Source organism: Micrasema longulum, unplaced genomic scaffold, assembly GCF_059751315.1.
Source record: "Micrasema longulum isolate JH-2025_06_02 unplaced genomic scaffold, ASM5975131v1 h1tg001709l, whole genome shotgun sequence".
NCBI classification, from domain to species: Eukaryota; Metazoa; Arthropoda; class Insecta; order Trichoptera; family Brachycentridae; genus Micrasema; species Micrasema longulum.
The window spans coordinates 62,276-84,488 of record NW_028278887.1 but is presented as its reverse complement, the minus strand read 5'-3'; the positions used below and the strand labels follow the sequence as shown (position 1 = coordinate 84,488).

The 22,213-nt window shown below is 30.2% G+C and overlaps 1 long non-coding RNA gene across 1 annotated transcript; it reads right to left on the bottom strand.

Moving 5' to 3' along the window:
* Nucleotides 1-2,059: 2,059 nt before the first annotated feature.
* LOC148274267 (uncharacterized) lies at nt 2,060-21,915 on the bottom strand. Its single transcript, XR_015824340.1, has 3 exons — nt 21,784-21,915; nt 21,155-21,257; nt 2,060-2,144 (listed from the first exon to the last, which is right to left on the bottom strand). It is a non-coding gene; the product is annotated as an uncharacterized LOC148274267 (long non-coding RNA).
* Nucleotides 21,916-22,213: the final 298 nt, after the last annotated feature.

Sequence of the window (22,213 nt, the reverse complement as noted above, 5' to 3'; positions counted from 1 at the left end):
TCTACGGGGAAACGGCGTCATGGTTTACTGTCTAAAAAAATGTGTTTGAATGATGCAATTATTTTTTTGTAATGATTGGATAGTAAAAAGGGTAATAATTTCTGTTGCTTTGTGTTAAAAAAATGTTGTTTTTTTACTCAATTCGGCCAAATTTTTTATATTTGACATTTAGTGATTTTAAAAACATTATTTTATTTGGTACTGAATATCAAAATAATAATTTATTTATCTGATTTTTTAAGAAACAGTTTCTTACTATAAACAATGAATAATGAGTTTAATTGTTTCAGAAAATCACTTAATTACCCATGGGCCCGGGGACATAGCTGTCGATGAAACTACCAACCAGCGGCCTCTGTCATAGTTTTAATAAAATTTAAATAGGTGCATATAATTCAAATACATTTTCATTATAAAACTTCAAAAAATTATAAAATTTACAACTTTTTTCAAACAAGACCCCAATCGATACAATTTTTTTTAACGTATACTTAAATTATTTTAATTTAAACTCTTTTATTTCCATAATTATAAAAAAATCATGATTTACAAGCCATGCTTGCACTTGCATAAACCATAGAAATTTTTACATATTACAACAGAGATGAAGAACATTTAAGAGAAGGTAATATAGAAACCTAGGCATCTACATGGCTTATGACCGGTCAATGGCTGGTTTAAGTGGCCACTTTACACACTGTGTAACATTCACCATTCTGCCCATAGCTAAGTCTATAATCCTTTTATTCATTCAACTGTTGGTGTTTGTGAAGTTAAAGAGCTGAAACCTTTATTTATGCGGGTGAGGTTCATCTAATTTTTTTATTTAACCTACATACTAGACAACGCCTGAAAATGTTATTTATAATTTATTTATTATTATTTTATTTACAATTATAATTTGGACCAACTCAAAATATTGTCCATAGAAATTTGTTTAGTCTCCAGTCTCCATGTCAGTCATGACGAAACCCGGTCACTGGTAAAAATTTATAAATAAAAGTCTAAGAAAGCCATCTAGTATATTTATTATTATAATATATTATTTGGACTTCATGAATTTGGCAATAGTTATTCCCACGTATCTGATATATTTAGTGTAGGGTATTAATCTTATAGAACAAACCTTTTGAATTTTTTCAAAGATAGTGAATGGTAACTATATTTATTTATTCATGCATTTCATAATATATACAGTTTTATGTTCACTTTGCCCAGCCGTATGAAACAGTACTTATGATTTTCTTGTTGTATTGCTGTAGAATTTTTTTATTATTTAAACTTTCTACTGAATATGCTGTTTAACTTTAAGGTTATTTTTTTATTATAAATCTTGTATAATCTTTAGGTTTATTTTTTTTTATGAATCTTAGGAAGGAAATTTATGTTATGAAAAAAAAAAATAATTTAAGCCAATTATGTTAGTATTATAATTGTCCGTAAAAGGTAGATTTGCCATTTATGTTAAAAAAAACTAAATAAATAAAAAATAATTCAATTGCTTAAAAAAAAACTGAATTCTTTTAAATGTTTATTAAGGAATATTTTTTTAATTATGTGAAATAACGTCATCAACGTTTTCTTTGTTTTTCATTGAAAACCTTCAAATTACATTGTAATCCTCGCAATGTATAAATAACTTCACTTTGATGAGTTTTGCTTTTAAACTTACGTGAACTCGCTAAGACAAACATCACAGAGTAAAGTTGAACGGAGTATTGCATTTCGTATGAGGCATTCAAGTATTAACTTCGCTTCCAATGTTCTCTGAACACAACCGGAGTTATCATTTTGTATTGTTTTAAAAATGTCAAAGTTGCAACATTTATGCTCTATTATTTTTTTGTGAGTCTATCATACAGATGCATACTTACGTATAAGCATTTTATCTTCTGAGCCTAGTAAACATATTGTTGATTAATAGCACCTTGGTAAGTAATTCTCTTTTTTCAAAATAATCTTTAAATTACAGGTTCTACTGAATTAAAAGCATGCAATTCGCCAGCTGGTTCTTGTTTATAGTTTCGTTATATCCTCTTCTAGAATATGCTTCCGTGGTCTGGTCTCCATTCTATGTCAATCGCCTAAATTACATTGAATCAGTCCAACATCGCTTGCTTCGAAAAGTAGCCTGGATGCTTGGGCTAGAGGGGGATAATTATTCTTATGTTGATATAGAGTCAATGTTAAATATTTCTTGTCTACAAAAACGTAAAACTAATATTGACTCCATATATATGTTCGGCATACTAAATGGTATAATCGATGTTCCTGGGACATCGATCATTACTGGGACAAGTAAAATTCAATACTCCGACTCGTCGGTTGAGAAACAATGAAGTACTGTTCATCGATCAGCACAGAACAAACTATGACCTTAATTCTTCAATGACCCGTCTTTGTTGTATTGTTACCTCAAGACAAGATCTGGACTTTTTGGTTAAAGTTTACAACGATTTAAACGAGCACTTAATAAATAGTTCAGATCTTGTCTTGATGTCCCTTATAGTTGTCAATGATTCTTTTTTTCTCAAAAATATTTTAAACTATTACATTCAAATTGTATTTATGGACAATGTCCGTTAATAAATAAATAAATTATATCCTTTGCCTACATTAATAATAGGGAAATATCACATACTACGAAAACGAAAAAAATATATGAAATGGATTATATATAATTAATTGTATTTTTGAAACCAATATGGATAATGTGGAGAAATATTTTCATGTAAAAATAAATTCAATTAAAATGCGTTGCTTTAAAAACCTCACATAATTAGCCTTGACAGTTATGACGTCAATATTCGTGACAATCTTCTAAACAAATGGGAATGAACAAAAATAAATAAACATGAATCGTGACGTATTAGACGGTGGCCAATGGAATGACCGTTTTTGAGGGGAATTCGAAATTACAAATTTAAACATATTTTTAATGCTACTTATAATTCGTCCCTGTGGTGTAATGGTCAGCGCGTTAGCCATGCAAGAAGTCTCGGGTTCGATTCCGAACATGGTTGATATGAAATCTTTATTAAAAGAGGATGTTTTCACAGAATATTTCAAAGTCCCTGGACTGGTATCAGAAGCGTTAGACTAATCATCTTACCTTCATGTAAAAAATATGATCAAGGTGCGCTGCGATTGGCTTACCAATACAGTTTTTTATGCACTGTTAGGAGCGGAAAGGGAATAATGATAAATAATAATTAGCAAAAAAACTTTATTTAATTGGACAGTACTTCATAGAATTTTATAACTGTAAAAATGTAATTAAAAAACGTGATATTTTCCTATTCAAGTTGAAAACATCGCGTTAACCGACAACGTTTTATTTAAAATTATTATTTATACAAAAATAAAATCCATCAGCCATTATTTGAACACTTATGTGTTGGGGCCAAAAGAACCCCGACTAATGTTGTGGTAGGCGAAGTTTTTGAAGTATCGTATTTTGTAATGGTATGATCGTGTAAAGCAACCTTTTTTCAGTCAGTATTCTAAGTGTCGCCACTAGAGAAGGTTCCGTTTGGCTGATGTGAATTTTTTTGTGATTGTTGTTTCGAATGCTTTTTGTTTTTTTGATGGACAATGGAGTGCGTCACCTTTAAGTTTTACACTCTGTTCGAGAAAACTAACACAAAAACGATTGAAATGTTAACAGCTGTCTACAAACATGATATTAACAGAAAAGTTTAAGTGTTTGAGTGATTTTCCTTTTTGAAAAGAAGTCAAATTTCAATAAATGACCAACTTCACTTTGGACGTCCTTCATCAGCTCAAATCATTAAAAATGTTGCTAAAATTGGCTAAACTATTATGAAAAACCGACGATAGACCATCAAATAAATTATGGAATTATCTGGAGCTACTTGGAGTTCAGTGCAGATGTTAAAATTCTGTATAAACACTATGCGTGCATGAGAAGATGAATAAATGTAGAAAAAGTGAGGTATGTATGCAAATACAGAGTAAAATGGAGTTCTATGCTCTCTTCGTACCACTACGGAGAAATGGCTTTATGGTTTGTTTTTTTATGTTTGGCAAAAGGTTAAACGTTTGGTAGATTATATACAATTATGTTTTATTTGCATACTCTTATTTATTACATGAACAATATACAAGAATAACAAAAAAAAAATTACATCCAAAGAAATGTGTAATTTCCTAACATTGGTTAACTTTTGTATGGCTGTGATGTCACACTAGTCAACAAACGATACAAGACTTGATACATTTTTCTTTTTTTTTTAAATGATAAAGTTGTATTTTTTGAAAATTTTAAATGTACATTTTCACATCGAGTTTGGAAAATAAAATTTGTATCACTATGCTAGATTTTAGTACAAAAAATATTTATCCTTGCTACGCAGAATGTCCACCTATACAACAATACATCTGTATAAGAGAGAGCTCAAATATAGAACTCATAACAAGGAAGACAGTGATGCTATTCTGTGGCCGGTATTGTGTGAAACAGATTCAGTCGGTTATGGACAGTGATGGGAGATGCATGCATGAACTTTGATCGGCGTGATTTTTAATTTATTTTTCTATAACAGGGCTAAATTAAACGTATTTTTTTGGAATTAAATTGTGGAAAATGAAATATAAAACAGTAAGTTTCCATGTTTTTTTTTTCAAGTGACTAAACTTTAGAATACTCCGTCTTTTGCTTGTGTTAACACGATGTTACATCTTCGCTCGCAAAATAATTATTTACCACAGTCTTTTAAGAGCAAATACGCACCGTTCTACTACTTTCTCTCAATCCATTTTTTGCCACTTGTACCTAGATGATAACATTATAAGGAACGTCTGTTAAAATAATAATAATCATGGTATATTAACAAAAAATAACAATTTATTTATCAACTAAATACATATATGGATCTATTTTATCTATCACTTTTAGTACACATATATACTGTACACATATGTAAGTAAATAACATTTTTTATTTTTTAACTTTTGCATACCCTGGACTTTTCACATTAGTTTCTAAAGCTTTAGAAATTATGTTTGAGCACCCAATAAAAAATTGCTTGTAAAGCAGTTATCGGGACCTACATATATTTTTATTACTTAGATAAAATTATAAACAAAATAACTAAAAAAACTTCTTGCAATATTATTACTTTTATTTAATTTTGATTAACGAGTGCTTTTGCATAAGAAGGCATCTTCAGGGCTAGTAAATTGGTAAAATTTACCAGCCCTGAAGATGCCTTTGTAGGTGAAAGCATTCATTGGTCGAAATTAAATAAAAGTAAAATTAAACCAAAAAGTTTTATTGATAATTTTATCGAAATCAACAACTACCGATTTTTATCAATAAATATCTACAAAAAACGTCAATATGATAATATTTTTATTAACAAATTACAACAGGGATAGAGAATACATTAGAAACGGGAATATGGAAGTCTAGGCATCTACAGGACTTATGACCTGTCATTGGCTGGTTTAAGTAGCCACATCACACACTGTGTAACATTCACCATTTTGCCTATGTTTGAACATCCATATTTCTTCATTTCTTCCATTTGTTAATTTTACTCAGGTTAAATAGCTGAAACCTTTATTGTTGTGCAGAGATTCATCTGACTGAATAATTTCACATACTTGGCAACGTCTAAAAATTATTTTCCAATTTTTAAACTTCTTCATGGACCAGTTGGTTTTTATTACAATATTTGAGTTTTTCCAAATGTTTGTAGACAAAAGACTGGATTTCACCCCATCGGGAGTCATTAAGATTAACAAATTACAACAGGGATGGAGAATACCTTAGAAAAGGGATTATGGAAGTCTAGGCATCTACAGAGCTTATGAACTGTCACTGGCTGGTTTAAGTGGCCACTTTACACACTGTGTAACATTCACTATTTGGCCTATGTTTGAACATCCATATTTCTTCATTTCTTCCATTTGTTAATCTGAACAACTCCCGAGGGGATGAAATCTATTCTTTTGTCTACAAACATCTTGACAAACTCAATTATTGTAATGTATTTTTATGTTATTTGTCAAAAAAACCTCTGCAAATTGGTTTTTTCCGAATAAAAACTTGTATAAAAAATGTGTATCGGTATACATATATGAATGAATAGCCAAAATACCAAATTCAGAATAAACAAGAATTCTCAACAATGAAAAAACCTCATAACTTTATCACGTAATGACAAATTACGAGGCAGAATAATACAAATGATTTGACTTATTTTACCACTTTCGTTAGCGAAATTTGGAAAAAGCTTTTAGCTGGCAAATAATCAGAAAGCTACCCTATAGTAAGTGCCTACAAAGGTATTCAGGAGTGGGACCATCAGGGTTGTATTGTGTTTTACCTTCGTTTTCATCGATTAATGTTGAAAGTCCAGCATAAAAATACCATTTTGTGTTAAATTATTCAACACACCTATTTTTTATTCATTTATTGAGTTGGCATCAATGATGTATATTTAACTTAATACGTCGCCTTTGCTATGATTCATGTTCTAATGCAGTACCTTATGTACCATTTGGTAAAATTAAGGGAGTTATTATTTTTTTATTATTTTTTTTTTGTTTTTTTACAATAAACATAATAATAAAACAGAGTATTAAAACAATAAATCATAATTACATAGCAATGAAACACATATTAATAGAAAAATAGTAAACAAAAAAATCCCACAAAGGCATGGTCTGTTCGTGGGTTTACAAGAAAATGTTAATGAATTTTCGCTCCTATAATAAATAAAGGACAGTTTTAATATTTTTGTGTAAAATAAGAAAAAAAAAAATATCATGTAAAAGATAATTTGGAATTCTTTTTTTACAGTAATTAAAAAAGGAAATAAAAAATATTAAAAAAAAAAACAAAAATATTCGTTATTATTAAAGGGCAACAAAATAAATCATAGATAAAAAGAGTTCATATATTTAGTTTGAATCCAGGATGGTGTATGTTTTTTCAAAGAAGGAAAATTTTGAAAGTTTGGAATCAATTCAATATTATCAGTAAAAAAAAGAATTAAAATTTTTTTGACCTATAAAATATGCATGTCTCTGTGCGAGCTTCGTTTCACAATGTGGTATTTCTAACACACGATTCCTTCTTTGACTTGATCTATTTGAATTACTTATAAAATAAATTTTGGTTCTTAAATATATATTTTAAACATTGAAAACAATATATTTGTCTTAGATCTAAAAGTTTAGCTTCTTGAAACAATTGAAAAGAGGGAAAAGTGCGATTTTTGTTAAGCATTATTTTTAATATTAATTTTTGAACAGTTTCTTATGGTAAAATATGATTGTTTTAAGTTCCACCCCATCAAATTATTCCATAGGATAATAGTTTACGCGTTTCTATTAAGATTTTTTTAATGTACATTTATATAAAAGTTACGCATGTTAAACAAATTTGCCTCAAAGTTCTCTATAATTTTATTAATTAAACAATTATACACTCCAAAAATATGTTGAATATTTCCCTCGGCACAAGATGCATATTCGCAAGAATTTGACGTGTTTTTCATTCAGGATGCTTTGGTATAACTCGGTAATACGTCTTCCGATTAGGATGTTTCTGAGAAACTTAGGCGCTCTTTATAAATTAGCACTTTCAATTTCGAAACGCCACAAAACCACTCCTGAGCTCACTCAATGTAAACATTGTAGTATCTCAGTGTCATAAATGTATTTTAAAACAATTTGGGTTGTTTCGGTTATTACCTGGGTAGATAACGCGTCAGGTATTTATATCCGACATGTCTAATATTTACGAAGCCACTTCGGGTGAATTTCGAAACATCCCTAGTAAAATACGCATTGGATATTTACGAATATGCACAAGGGCCATCAGTAAGGGAACATTTTCCATATTTTCATACTAATACTTCAATGTTATTATATCATTGTCGATTGTTTGTTTGTGTAAAATAAATAAATGCGAAAGCGTGTTTGTCGGTTTTTTTATATTTTTTATATTTGTGTTTCTTTCACGTCGCAACGGAGCAACCGATAAACGTGATTGTATAGGGACAACCGAAGAGCTGACAAGTGTCACAAACTACTTTTAATACCAAAAACAATCACTCCCTCAGGAAAATTCTTAGTTGAAAAAATCATAAATATTATTAAAACAGATTCACGATGCTACGTGCCAAAAACTAATGGATAATAATATTTTTGCATAGAGATAACTGGAAGACCGGCAATCGATAAAAGCTACTTTTCATGCCGAAAAATATATCATTCCATGGGGGAAAATCTTATCGTTAAACGACATAACTAATAAGAAAACTAATTTATCCCTATGACCGCGCGAATGAAGCCGAGAGTAACAGCTGATTTAAAATAAAAATACATTAATTTTCAATAAATAAATAAAAACCCACAACATTTTGAGTTGGTTCAAATTTTTGTAGACAAGGACTGGATTCAACTCCATTAGGAGCTGTTTATATTAACATATTACAACAGAGATGAAAAAAATTAAGAATAAGATTTTCAGGTTATGCCTAATATGTAAGTGAAATAATTCAATTAGATGAATCTCACCCTCATAAGGTTTAGCTCTTTAACTTCACAAACATCAACAGATGAAAGAATTGAAGGAATATTGATGAATAAAGATGATAATATGGGCAGAATGGAGAATGTTACACAGTGTGTAAAGTGGCCACTTAAACTAGCCATTGACAGGTTGTAAGCCCACAGGTTGATGCCTAGACGTCTTTATTACCTTCTCTTAAATGTTCTTCATCTCTGTTGTAATATGTTAATATAAATGAATACGTTTATTTAAAAACGGGAAAAATATCAGAAAGCCAAGTAAAGTCAGCACTCCACATTTATTTCAATAGTAACACGTTCTCCCCTTCTCCTGTGATTGTAGACTAATGACTACCAAAAGAAGCTTTTAAAAGTGCCAACAAATCGTGATTTTTCAATGTTTAGAAATTGTGTAGCCTAGCAGTCACGTGATCTATGGACCCAAAGAGAAGGTCACCGTGCAAAGAAAAAAGGTCTCTCAGTGTCCAGGTTAACTAATGATAGATTTCTATTTTGTTTTACCCAATTACCTAGATTTACGACGCTAACGCAAATAATATTGACAATATATTTTACTACACTCTTTGTGCTTCAAAACAGCGTCTATTAATTATTAAGAAGCGTTTCTATATCTCGATTTCTGGAAGTGTATATTAAAATCCAAATATACTGTAAGAGATCAGTTTGTATGTTTCCAATATATCCTAGAGCGAAATCTCATGCACTGTTTTACGCACCCAGAAGCCGTATGAATAACAGTCAGAATTTTTTTCCCATTATGAAGGCAATTTGTTTTCTGAATACGGTTTATTTATTTATTAACGGACATTGTCAATGTATACAATTTATAAAGTTTAAATATTAAACATTTTAAACATTTTTAAAAAAAAATAAAAATTGACAAACATAAAGGACATCGAGACAAGATCTGGACTATTTATTTAGTGCTCGTTTAATCGTTGTAAACTTAAACCAAAAAAGTCCAGATTTTGTCTTGAGTTAACAATACGACAAAGACGGGTCGTTGGAGAATTAAGGCCATGGTTTTTGTATATTTCGACAGTTTAGCAGCTACTTGCTTTCAATGTATTACCTTGTAAACAATATTTTGAGTTTGTCCAAATTTTTGTAGACAAGGACTGGATTCAACTCCCTGGGGAGCTGTTAACATTAACATATTACAACAAAGAAGAAGAATGGTGAATGTTCCACAGTGTGTAAAGTGGCCACTTTAACCAGCCAATGTCTTGTCATTTGTAACGTACCTGATATTTACGGTCTACATTGCGTAATGTGTTAAACAACCCGTAAAGTAATGCCGACTTAAGTTGTTAAATTAATTGAGTTTTTTGTTATAATGAGGAAGTTCGGTGGTTTTTTTTATTATATTTGTTGCTAATAGACTATTCAAGTCAACCAAAAAAAAAAAATTTTGGTTTGTATATCGTATTATCAGCGCTACGATTTTTTTTTAAATTTGTATTTCTGAAACAACTCCGCGTGTGACATTAGAGGTTCTTTTCCGGTTATTCTAGATAAGTTCATCCCATTGGTCCATCCACGGCAAGCAAACTGAAAGTCTTCCATAACTCTCATACCAGTGACGTCATTCAAAGTAAATTATTATAAAAATAAAACTTAGTTAGGTATCAGTGTTACACAATTGTGTAACAATGATAACAAAGTTTTATTTTTATAATAATTTATAATGAAGTGTTACGAAGTGAATGCCGATTCAATTAAAAATATTATTCAAAGTAGTTCGTTTTTATTCAAATGTTTTTAAAAAAAATTTTTCGTGTATTTTTAGAAAACTTTTCCGTAAAATTTAATGCTTCAATTCTTACCACGCGAAAGAAACTGTTTATTGTATCCAATTTTCCCGTATGGCTAAAGTTCCTCATTGACATTATGGTAAACACATTTTTTTTAAAACAGCTAGTTTCGCACGCATACATATTAAATACATTTAAAAATCAACATTCACTTTCACGTATTTTTTCAGTTCATTTATGTTAATGATCGTTTTCAGAAGATTTTAAACAATAGTTCAATTCAATGCTCGTACTTCTAAATTATTTGTAATTTGGGAAACGCATCGACCTATTAATACACGTAGACACGCCCTAAGCCCTCAAAAACAAAGGCGCTTAACTAATGCCAAAACGCTCAGTAATGCCCAACGCGTATGCCAGCCAGGTGACGTTTTGAATCAAAACCGAAATGCCTGCTTGCGTCATGAAAGCGTGTTAAAACCTTTCAGATAAACATTATGAAAGGATTGTGTGAATTTTCATTAGTTAATATATGTTAATAAGTGATTAACAAAGATTAAAATAATTCATATTCAAATAAATATATCATTTTTTATATGAGTCAAACTACGCTTAGCAACACGATTGCCAAGCTCTTCTTACTTACAGAGATTGTCCAAATGTTTGTAGACAAAATACTGGATATCACCCTCTAGGCCCCTAGGGAGTTATTAAGAAGCCAAACTACAACATGTATAGAGAACATTTTAGTGAATGGATTATGAATGTCTAAGCATTTAAAGAACTTATGATCTGTCGTTGGCTGGTTTATTATTACATCTTTATTTTTTTCATTTCTTCCAGCTGTTGGTTTTAGTGAAATCAAAGAGCTGAAACCTTTATTGTTGTGAAGAGATTCATTCGATCAAGTTATTTCACATACTAGGCAACGTCTGAAAACATTTTTTTCAAAAATAGGTGAAATGGTGAATGTTACATAGTATGTAAAGCGGACACTAAAACCAGTCAATGACCATAAGTTCTTACAATGCCTAGACTTCCATATTCCCTTCTTTAAAACGTTCTCAATCTCTGTTGTATTTTTTTTTAAATAAATGTTAATTAATATTATTTTTGCGTTTCCCAAAATCAAGTGAAAAAAAATAGGTATTAATTTTAATTGGTTATGCTGAAAGCAGCCAATCTACAATTTTGAAATAATGAGATGTTGGTTTTATCGGGTGCAGTTATGTCAATTCTATTTTCAGTTAAACCAGCCGAGCTGCTTTTGTACAAAAAACTGTAAAAATCTCCTTCTAAAAATAGAGTCTATCACAACAATAGCATTTCTCAATATGCAGAAAACACCCACAGCACTAGAAAAATCTTACGGTCTTTAAAAATCATTAAAATTAGTCAAATACATAATTAAATTCTTGTTTGTAATAAAAGTGAATTAATGTATTCATTGATTATCATTGGTCAAAGTCAAAAACATTACAACTGTTGAGTAGATTTGATTATTCACTCTTTTTACTAAGGTGATATAATTACAGATTCATTTTTCTATGGCTGGCTGCTTTTTGCATAACTAAGTTAAATTTTTTGGTCTTATATAAAATCTAAAAAAAAATCTTCTTCAATTCCTTCACACATATGTAAGAAGTCAGTTAGAATATGCTTCAATTATATGGAATCCCCGATATAAAATATATTTAAACAACCTAGAAAAAATACAAAAGAAATTCATAAATTTAATAAAATATAAATTTCACTGTAAACCAAATTCAATTCAAACTCTGGAGTATAGAAGAGAGATTGCAGATCAAATATTCCTGTTTAAACTAGTAAACAACGTCGTAGACTGCTCTTTACGTACAAGTTGTCTAGAATATCTTGTACTCAACAGAACAAGACTCCATACTACATTTAATTAGCCAGTACCTAGGACTAACTCAAGGAAAAACGACTTTTTCTTTAGAGCATGTCATTATTATAATACGGTTCTCTTCGGTCACGCAGACATTTTTCATCTCTCCTATATGATCTTTTAATATAATTATTTTTTATTTATTTTTTTTATATTTAACTTTTTGTACATAATGTTATTTGTACATTGGCGGGCTTATTGCCAAATGGCAATTTCTTCCAACCAACCAATAAAATAAAAGTTTTATTTTTATAATTCAAGTTACAGAACACATTCAATAGAAAAAAAGATTAAAAATTTAAAGATATATAAAAATAGAAATAAACGTATTTGTTTATAAATTACCTTAAATCGAAACTATTACTCAATGGGAAAAAGGAAAAAAGAGGAAGAAGGAAAGGAGGAGAGATTAAGGAAGAGAAAGGAGATGTTTCTTCAGACGTGATTTAAACAGAGATAATGTAGTAACATCTTTGATGGTGGATGGAAGATGATTCCACAGTCGAGCCGCATGGACACTATATGAGTTAGAGAAGAAAGAGGAATTGTGTATGGGTATTAAGAGAGTGCCTTGAGAATGAGAACGAAGAGGTAAACCATGAACTGATAAGCGTTGAAATTTTTCACACAGGTATATAGGAGCGTTAGGACTATGAAGTACATTGAACAGAAGTGAGAGGGAGTGATAGTCTCTCCGCTGTCTAATTTTGAGCCATTTCAGTTGCCTACGATAATCAGAAATGTGGTCATATTTTCTAAGACCAAAAATGTACCTTATGCATGTATTCTGAAGTCGTTCAAGTTTATCGAGTTGCTCACAGCTTAAATCAGTCATGGAAACATCAGCGTAATCTAGAATGGGTAGTAGTAATGCTTGTACAAGAGTGCATTTAGTACTAATGGGTAAGAATTTTTGCAACCTTCTAAGTGAGTGTAGACTGAAAAATATTTTGCGGCTTAATTCATTAGTATGAGCTCGCCAGCAGAGATGTTCATCCATTAGTACTCCTAGATTTTTTACGGATTTCCTGTACTGAATATTGGTACCATTGACAATAAGGGGATTAAGTGAAGGTATGTCTAGCTTACTAAGCAATCTTTGACTACCTGCAAACATAATTTGTGTTTTAGACGGGTTTATTAGTAAACCATACTCTTTTGTCCATGTTGACACGCAATTTAGTGTTTTAGACATCGATTCTATTGCTTTGCTGGTGTTTTCAGGTCTGCAATGTAGGTATAATTGTAAATCATCTGCATAGAGATGATATGAACAATTGAGACAATCTGCAATCGGATTAATAAACAGGGAAAATAGTAATGGTGATAAAACTCCACCTTGAGGTACTCCAGCGGCAATATCGACCCATTCCGATTGATGATCTGGTGTTTTGATGCACTGTTGTCTAGCTCGTAAATACGATCCGAACCATTTTATAACCGGTTGTGTCATATTTAGTGTTTTAAGTCTAGCCAACAAAAGATCGAAATCCACAGAGTTGAAAGCGCTACTGAAGTCGAGTAATGTTATCAAGGTTATCATTTTGTTATTCATTGCGTATCTAATGTCATCTGTAACCTTGATTAAAGCGGTAGTTGTACTATGGCCCGCACGAAAACCTGATTGATTGGGATCAAGAAGATTATTTGACAATAGATAATTATTTAGCTGATTATATACAACTCGTTCAATGACTTTGGAAAAAATTGGAAGAATAGATATAGGTCTGTAATCTTTGACAGAAACTGGCAAAGAAATTTTGGGAAGTGGTATAATAAATGCTTTTTTCCAAGCTTCAGGAAAATCTCCAGTATTTAAAGAAAAGTTTATAATGTGAGTAATAACCGGTAAGATAATAGGAAAAATAAAGTGTATCAATCTCATACTCAGCTGATCACTGCCCATAGATTTGGTTTTTATAGAAAGTAAAATACGTTGAATATCAGTTTCTTGAACGGAAGAAAATAAAAACGGTGGATAATTGTAAGAAGCTGCCATACTTAAACGTCGGAGAGTGTCGGATTTAGTTCTGACATCCAGTATTAGTGGAGGTGTAGCAAAGTGAGTATTGAGATCGTCTAGTTTGACAGTTGAAGATAATGTTATCTTAGGTTTACCGGCGCCAAGAGATTTTAAAAACGACCAGGATTTACTAGTAGAGTTTTGATTTAAGTTTGTGAGGATATATTTCCTTCTGGCATTTCTGCACAATTGGTTGCAACGATTTCGCAGGACTCTGAAGGCTTCCCATTTTTGAGATGAAGCATTTGACTTAAGTTTAGACTTTGCTTTGTCACGTTTCGCCATTAGTTGAATAATGTCACTGGTAAGCCAAGGGGTAGGTGGATATTTAAGTTTTACAGATCTCATAGGAGCATGAATGTCAAACAGACCAGTAATCATTCTGTTAAAAGTTTCAACTTTTTCATCAATGGTCTCTAGATTATTAATAACTGACCAGTTTAAACTCATGGCATCAAGTTCAAGTGATTCCTTATTAACGCTTCTAAAGTTTCTGGCAAGAAATGTGACAGGAAGTCTTTTGAGACATTTGATCTTATAGTTAATAAATAATAATTCATGATGAGAAAATCCGGAAGCGGTCAACTGTCCATAATTAGAGACTTTGTCAGGCATGGAAGTTATAATAAGATCTAAAAGAGTATGAGAAACTTGAGTGTGATGAGTAGGATCTAAAGGTAGCAAATATAGGTTGACTGAACTTATAATATCTCTCAAACGTTGGCATCTGGAGTCTTGTTTTAAAAGACAAGTATTAAAGTCACCCATAAGAATAACTGAGTGAAAATCACCTACCGTGCTTTCCAGCAATGTTTCCATTTCAGAAAAATAGTTAATATCAGGGGGACAATATACCACACCAATCATCATATCATGGTATTTGAAATTAATCTTTAAAAACAGATATTCAGGATGGCCACCACTGGTTTCAGATTGTTTTACAAGTGAATAATTTATTTCTTCACGCAGATATATACATACTCCACCGCCCCTTCGATTAGTTCGATCATTGCGGATAAGTCGATATCCATGTAAAGGATACAAAGTTGATGGTAGTGATGGTTTTAGCCATGTTTCGCTGACTAGAATGGCATGTGTTGACAAATCCGCAAATGTTGATAGAAAATCGGAGTAATGAGCTGGTATACTTTGAGCGTTTATATGACATACATGAAAGTCTTTAGGATAGCATGAAAAGTTATTCAAGAGTATATCATGGAGACCAGACACTTCCTCTGTGTCTGATTCAGTAACATCAGAGTGATAGGAGGAGAGAGAAGTTTCAGGGAGGGATTCGGTAATAGAGTGGAAAGATTCACAGGAAGACGTGGAGGACATTGAATAATAGCACGAACTTAAGTAAGTAGCTACAACTAAGTTAATTAGGTTACAAAGTATATAAATATAAAATAATTCAATGTGTTTTAACAACACAGCACTTCATTTTATGCGTCAGTTGGAAGATTACAATAAAGAGTTACAATAAAGAGTTCACGATAAAAAATATATTTTAAAAAAAATACAAAGAAAACCTAAGGCAATAGCAATATACGAGTATATGTTTAAGATATTAAAACAGAAATAAATATATATTACTAAAACACAAGGTTTTAAAGAACACAAAAGAAATAAACTGATTTAAATAAACATAAAGGAAACTGACTTTAATATTGTAGAAGTAACAACAACATTAAAAGATCATTTCAAATGTGAATTGCTGTTAGTATAATAAATAAAGATTATAGAAAATGTATGGAAGTAACAACAACATTAAAAGATCATTTTAAATGTGAATTGCTGTTAATAAATAAAGAGTATAGAAAATGCATGAAATGAAAAAGTAGAATATAAATAATAAACAACTTCTATCTCTTACTTATAGTCATAAGAAAGAGAAAAACGAAATAAAAAAATTAAAAAAACAAGTTTTAGCTTACATAAATGAATAAATAAAAGAAAATATTATAAAATACAAAGAACAGATCTTTTAATAAACCGTTCTTTCAAAACCCATAGCGTATATTTGTTATTAACAAGGAAAAATAACCTAATAGAGACAATATTATGTAGGTTTATCAATTGAAATGACTTGGTTAGCGGAGTTATGTTCGCTAGGTATAGTATAATAAGTTAATATTACGCACTGATAATTAAAATTCCTGGAATTAAGTTTGAAAAGTTTATTAAATTAACAGTAAACTTAATAATTGCAAAATAATATTATGGTAACTATTTTGTAAGTATCGTATAAAATTTATTGTAAAAAAAAAAAAAAAATTATAAAGAAAAATACGTAAAGAAGAGATTTAATATGACGTGAAATGTAAGTCTATAGTCATAAGTAATTACTAATTTTTACATTCAAATGGATATTTAATTGACACTATTTTGACACCTACTTGCTTGTTTACATTTTGCAAGCGACATGGCAAATGTTATTTAGATATATATTTACTATTATGTGGCCAATCAGTGACAATATTATGTATATAGAGTATGCGCAGTGAGTAACCAATCAGTGATCAAATTGATGTTCTCATTATCGACACTAAACCAGAACAAAGTAGTCTATGGTAATAGATTATGGTCTATGGTACTAGAACATAGAATTTTGAATTTCTATTTATACATGTAATATCTAGGTATACAAACTACAGCTACAGATACAGTGGGTATACAAAGAAGTAAGCTAAACATAACCTAACATTAAGTCGCATCTCGTTTACCATAATATAAAAAGAAATAACAGCGATTACAGTGAAGTTTTAAAACAAGTAAATGAACATGATTAATAAGTTTAAAGCAAATATGTGATTAAATTCCATTTATTTAGCAACCGTTCTAGGTCGAAGATCTCTTTTCTTGCTGTTTGAAGATCCTGTGCTACGGGAGTAATCTTGAGTAGTGGCAGTGGTTTTGCAAGATTCTGCCGCTAGTTGAAGCTGTTCCATGGTACAGATATTCTTGAAGGTTCCATCTGGCATGTGAATAATAACTTTACCGTCTCTTGTCCAACAAGAATCAGGCCTAAAACTCTTACGTGCTTCTGAAAATATTTTGTGCCTCAGCGGTGTGAGATATTCGGTTAAAAGAAATTTTGTACCTTTCAATTTCCTTTTCAGAACCCACACATGTCTTTTTGTCCCGACATCAGAGAAGTTTATTAGAATAGGTCTCGGTCGATCCCCATTATTAGATTTCTTACCGACTCTGTGTGCGAATTCGACGGCCGCGATAGTTTTTGGTGTGCATCCGATGTCCAATAAGACTTTTTTAATCACATCAATCGGAGATGAATCCTGTTCATCGGCCCCGTGAAGCAGCAAAACGTTGTTTCTGGCGGCTGCCTCCAAAACATCCACGCGCAGCTCCAGACTGTCGACTCTCGCTCGGAGTGAGCTCAACGTTTCCAACATCTTCATTCGGAAGCTTTTAAAATCATTTAATATTTTATCTATCACTGACACATTACCAGCACTAGATTTTCCGGAGACTTCAGTTTTGGCTTGCAGAAGTTTATCCTCAAAACTTGACATTCTCTTTTCGAAAATATTTGAAATTTCACGTAATTTATCACTTTCAGCCATTACTTTTGTTAATTGTAATTGTGATTTGTGCTGTGTAGTTATTTTAATCACTTATTGCATCGGCAAACTTATTTTAGAGAAAAAATATTAATATTTCTATCGGAGTTAATAATCTACCGACATGTATCAATTATGTATCCCCGTACTGCGGGCCAACTGTTTGTCACACCTGATTTTTATAATCCGAATCATTTCTATTAAACTTATATGTTATTCTTATTCATATATTATGTAGGTGCATATAATATGCATTTGTGTGTTCGTTTTGAATCAACGTTCGCGTACTGTCAAACCTTATTTTATTGTTGTCATTATTTCGTATTTACTGCATTTTGTGGTTACCTACTGTATTGTATAGGACTCGTCACATTATTTATTCGATGTGTATCAGTTAAATTTTAAAATAAAATGCTTTTTTTTTCAGAATACGGTTTTGAAATTTGACATACTTTAAAAAAAAAAAAACAATTTATATCATTTCGTCATTTGAATTTTAACAAAAAGGTTTCTAACTTTTTACTAAGCTCTTTATTGTACCATTTTTAATATAATTTACAAGTGTTAAACAATTATTTTTTCATACTTACGCACCCACACACACGCACGCTCTCCCTCATTCATTCCCACACGCACATGTATCCTCTCCCTCATTAATTCACGCATACACACATTCACATTTACATGAATACAAACGTCACACAAATACAATTACTAAACTTATTTTCTTATATATTATGTGTCTTTATATTTACAGTGGATTTTTTTAATTGGCTTTAGTATTGTTAAGATTTTTCTAATTATTTTGTTTATGTAATAGCTGTAAAAATCCCAAATATAACAAAATAAAATAAATAAAATATGAAATATAGAAAATTTCTTATAGACAGTACACCCGTTTAGTTTACGATGTCAGTAATTATGTATGTACTCGTATATTCTTTATTATATTTTGTACATTTTACATTATTTTTATATAACTTTTATCTTTTCTTATTATTTAAATTTAAATTTAACTTTTTTGTATTTACTTTATTTTTATTTTATTTGCAACTTCTAAGTGCTTAACAATTCTTAATTGTAAAATTGCTTTTATTTTGATATGGATAATGTACTTAATCAATAGTTTACTCTACTGTGGAAAATTTATATTAACTGTTTTTACAATTTTTGTTTATATATATTCTTATTTTCTGTTTACAATATATGTAAAAACTGTTGTTTTTTTTCCAAATAAATACGGAATTTAAGGTAAGAGTCTAATTTAAATCTACCACAAATATATGTTGCAACATTAAAAAAAAAACTTTTTCATATACAGAACATGCGTATGCTCCAATTTTTGGTAGTACCTTGATGAATATTATTTGAATGCAGCTCTAATATAATTAAACAAACTAAGTTACTCTGAGTTCGTTTAGTAAAACAAAATATTCCACTTTATAGAGCGTGTCAATGAGTATTAATTGTCGATGAGGGAACGAGTCAGTTCTAGATGTATTGGTTTAACCCATTCAATACAGATAGATGGCATTTTCGAGAAGGGATTTCGGATATTTAGGCATTTACAGGACTTATGACGTGTCATTGTCTGGTTTAAGTTGCCACTTTTTACACTGTCTTTCATTTACCAATCCGCCTTTATTTTAACATTATAATATTATAATTTTAACATTATAACTTTTACAACAATAATTCCTTAGCTTATTTGTTGGTAAATACTAAAGACAAAAAATATAAGTGTTCCAACTCAGGAACTTACCTTCTTAATTTTAACGACTGTAAAAATACATGCTACGTAGGCCAAACGGGTAGAGCTTTTAAAACACGCATAAAAGAGCACATACAATCATGGTCCAATAATAAAGATAATTCAAATTTTGCCAATCATTTAATAGAAAATAAACGTTCCTTCGAATTAAAAAATAATTTATATTGCACCTCAAGGCCATAAATTTGACAAATTAGAAATTATCAAAATTAATAGATTAAAAAATAAACCCGACGTAGAATTACTGAATGAACAGATAACACATGTGCATTCTCCATTACTTTACCCATTGTAATATAATTTTACTAATGATTTTTTACCCTTTGTTTTTCAGAAATCATTTTTTACAAAACCACACTCACGAAGGATGGGACACTAAAAATAAAATAAAATACTTAAACTCATTAAAATAGCATTATATCAACTCATTAGTTAACCCAAAGAAAATTTGTTGATAATGATCCTTAAGATAAAAATAACTTTATTTAATTTACTTACATATAACTTTGAATTATCTATCCTTACCTCTGTTTTGTATAAATACATTTAACTCTTTAATAAAGATACCAGTCTCGAAGATGTCGCGAAAGCGATGAAACCGGTCACTGGATATTCCAAATTTGTGGATTAAAGTATCACTCGTGTTTTATTTATACAATAAATTATAACTTGTGATTTTTTTGAAGTCCAAAAACTGAATCTCAACTCAAGACATCCATTTTCTCTTTACTTAAATATTTTTTTTTATTACCTAGAGCTGTACATTAACATTTCTTATTTTACCACATTGTAAAAATAGTCCATTCAGTTTAATAAGTTTATGATTGATTAAATTAAGTTTATGTACCAACAAAGACGCGATTAATAATGTTCTGGACACACAAGTCTAGTAAGGATCCGTATTTCCGCCAAGTCAAAATAAAAATAATGAGACTACAGCCGTTCCAAAGATGGATTCGTATTAAACACAACTTTAGATGGAAATATTCAGAATGCCTCAGCAATTTATCAAACAGTCTTTTTGTTTGTTTTAAACGAGATATCCGCTTTAATGTTATGGAATGAGATTTTACGTTTAAAATATAAGCTGACCATAGTCAGTCTGGAAGGCTTAATGACTTTCAGTTAGGAAACGTTTGCAGGGTCCAATTTAAACTCAATTCCCAAGGAATAAAAAACGGCCAAAGCGCTATCGGTACAAAAGTTTGCGCAAAAAGTTGGCGAAGTGTGAAGATCGACGGGTGTTTAACTGAGAGAGCATTATGACACAGTTAGAAGTGGAAATGCGAAGAGAAAATACCGATCGAAATCTTTATCGGAGGAAACGTATTTTAAATTATATAATCGACTATAATGGTCTCTCGCTTTGAAGATAGAATGTTTAACCGTAAAAAATGTATTTAAAAAATTAAATTAAATGATGGATGAGGAATGATAATAGTCTGATTACTAAATGGGTAAGTTTGGCGGTCATAATTTTAAAAGATTGATATAGTTTTGTTTAATTTAAACAATAATATTTTAAAGATAAAAATTTTTGAAAACCTTTTTGAGAAGTGAATGTTGAAGTTTTGGCATTTGCGGGCTCATGTCATTGGCTGGTTTAAGTGGCCACGTTACACACTGTAGAACAGTCGCCATTCTGCTTCTGTTTAAACATTTTTTATATTAAGAACACATAAAAATGTTTTTTCCTTTTTCCCATTGAGTAATAGTTTTGATTTAAGGTAATTTTTAAACAAATACGTTTATTTCAATTTTTTTATATCTTAAGCTTTTTAATCTTTTTTTCTATTTAATATGTTCTGTAACTTGAATTATAAAAATAAAACTTTTATTTTATTGGTTGGTTGGAAAAAATTGCCATTTTGCAATAAGCCCGCCAATGTACAAATAACATTATGTACAAAAAGTTAAATAAATAAATATAAAAATAAATTTTAGGTCTACACAAATGTTTACTATTAAACCTTTCAAATAAAGTAAAACTATTAAGTCAATAATAAAAGAAGAAATATTAAATGGGTAATAAGAATAATAATTTTATAACGTATTTATTAAAACTCAATATGGCTACGGAAGTAAAAATGCAGTTTTATTATTTAACATGGAAACACGTGAAGTTAATATTATTTTAATTAAGTTATTAATTAATAACTGCATAAATCACTCACCGAGCACAAGAGCTAGTCCGTTCTTTGGAAAGTAACAGCTATAACATTAAACAAATATACAAGTAGATGTATAGAAAAAAAACTTCATGTATCAATTATGTAATTATATTCTAGTAGTAGTTCTACATTATCTCTGATTATATTAATCAATAAAACAAAAAAAACCTGTCTCTCTCGAAAAGATTTAAGCAATGCTATTAGATTGGAACACTTTAAAATTTCCTTTTCGACTTTTCTTTTTTTATTTAATGGGGCAGCTTGTTAAATTTTATATTTTATTTAATAACTGTAATAAAACATTGAATTAAAGTGATTAATTTTTTAATAGTCGTTTTCACAACAAAAAACATAACAATCGACGTCTTATATGTGCATAATATTTTTTTTCAAAAATCGTACAAAATATAATAATTTGTCAGCTACAGGTTTT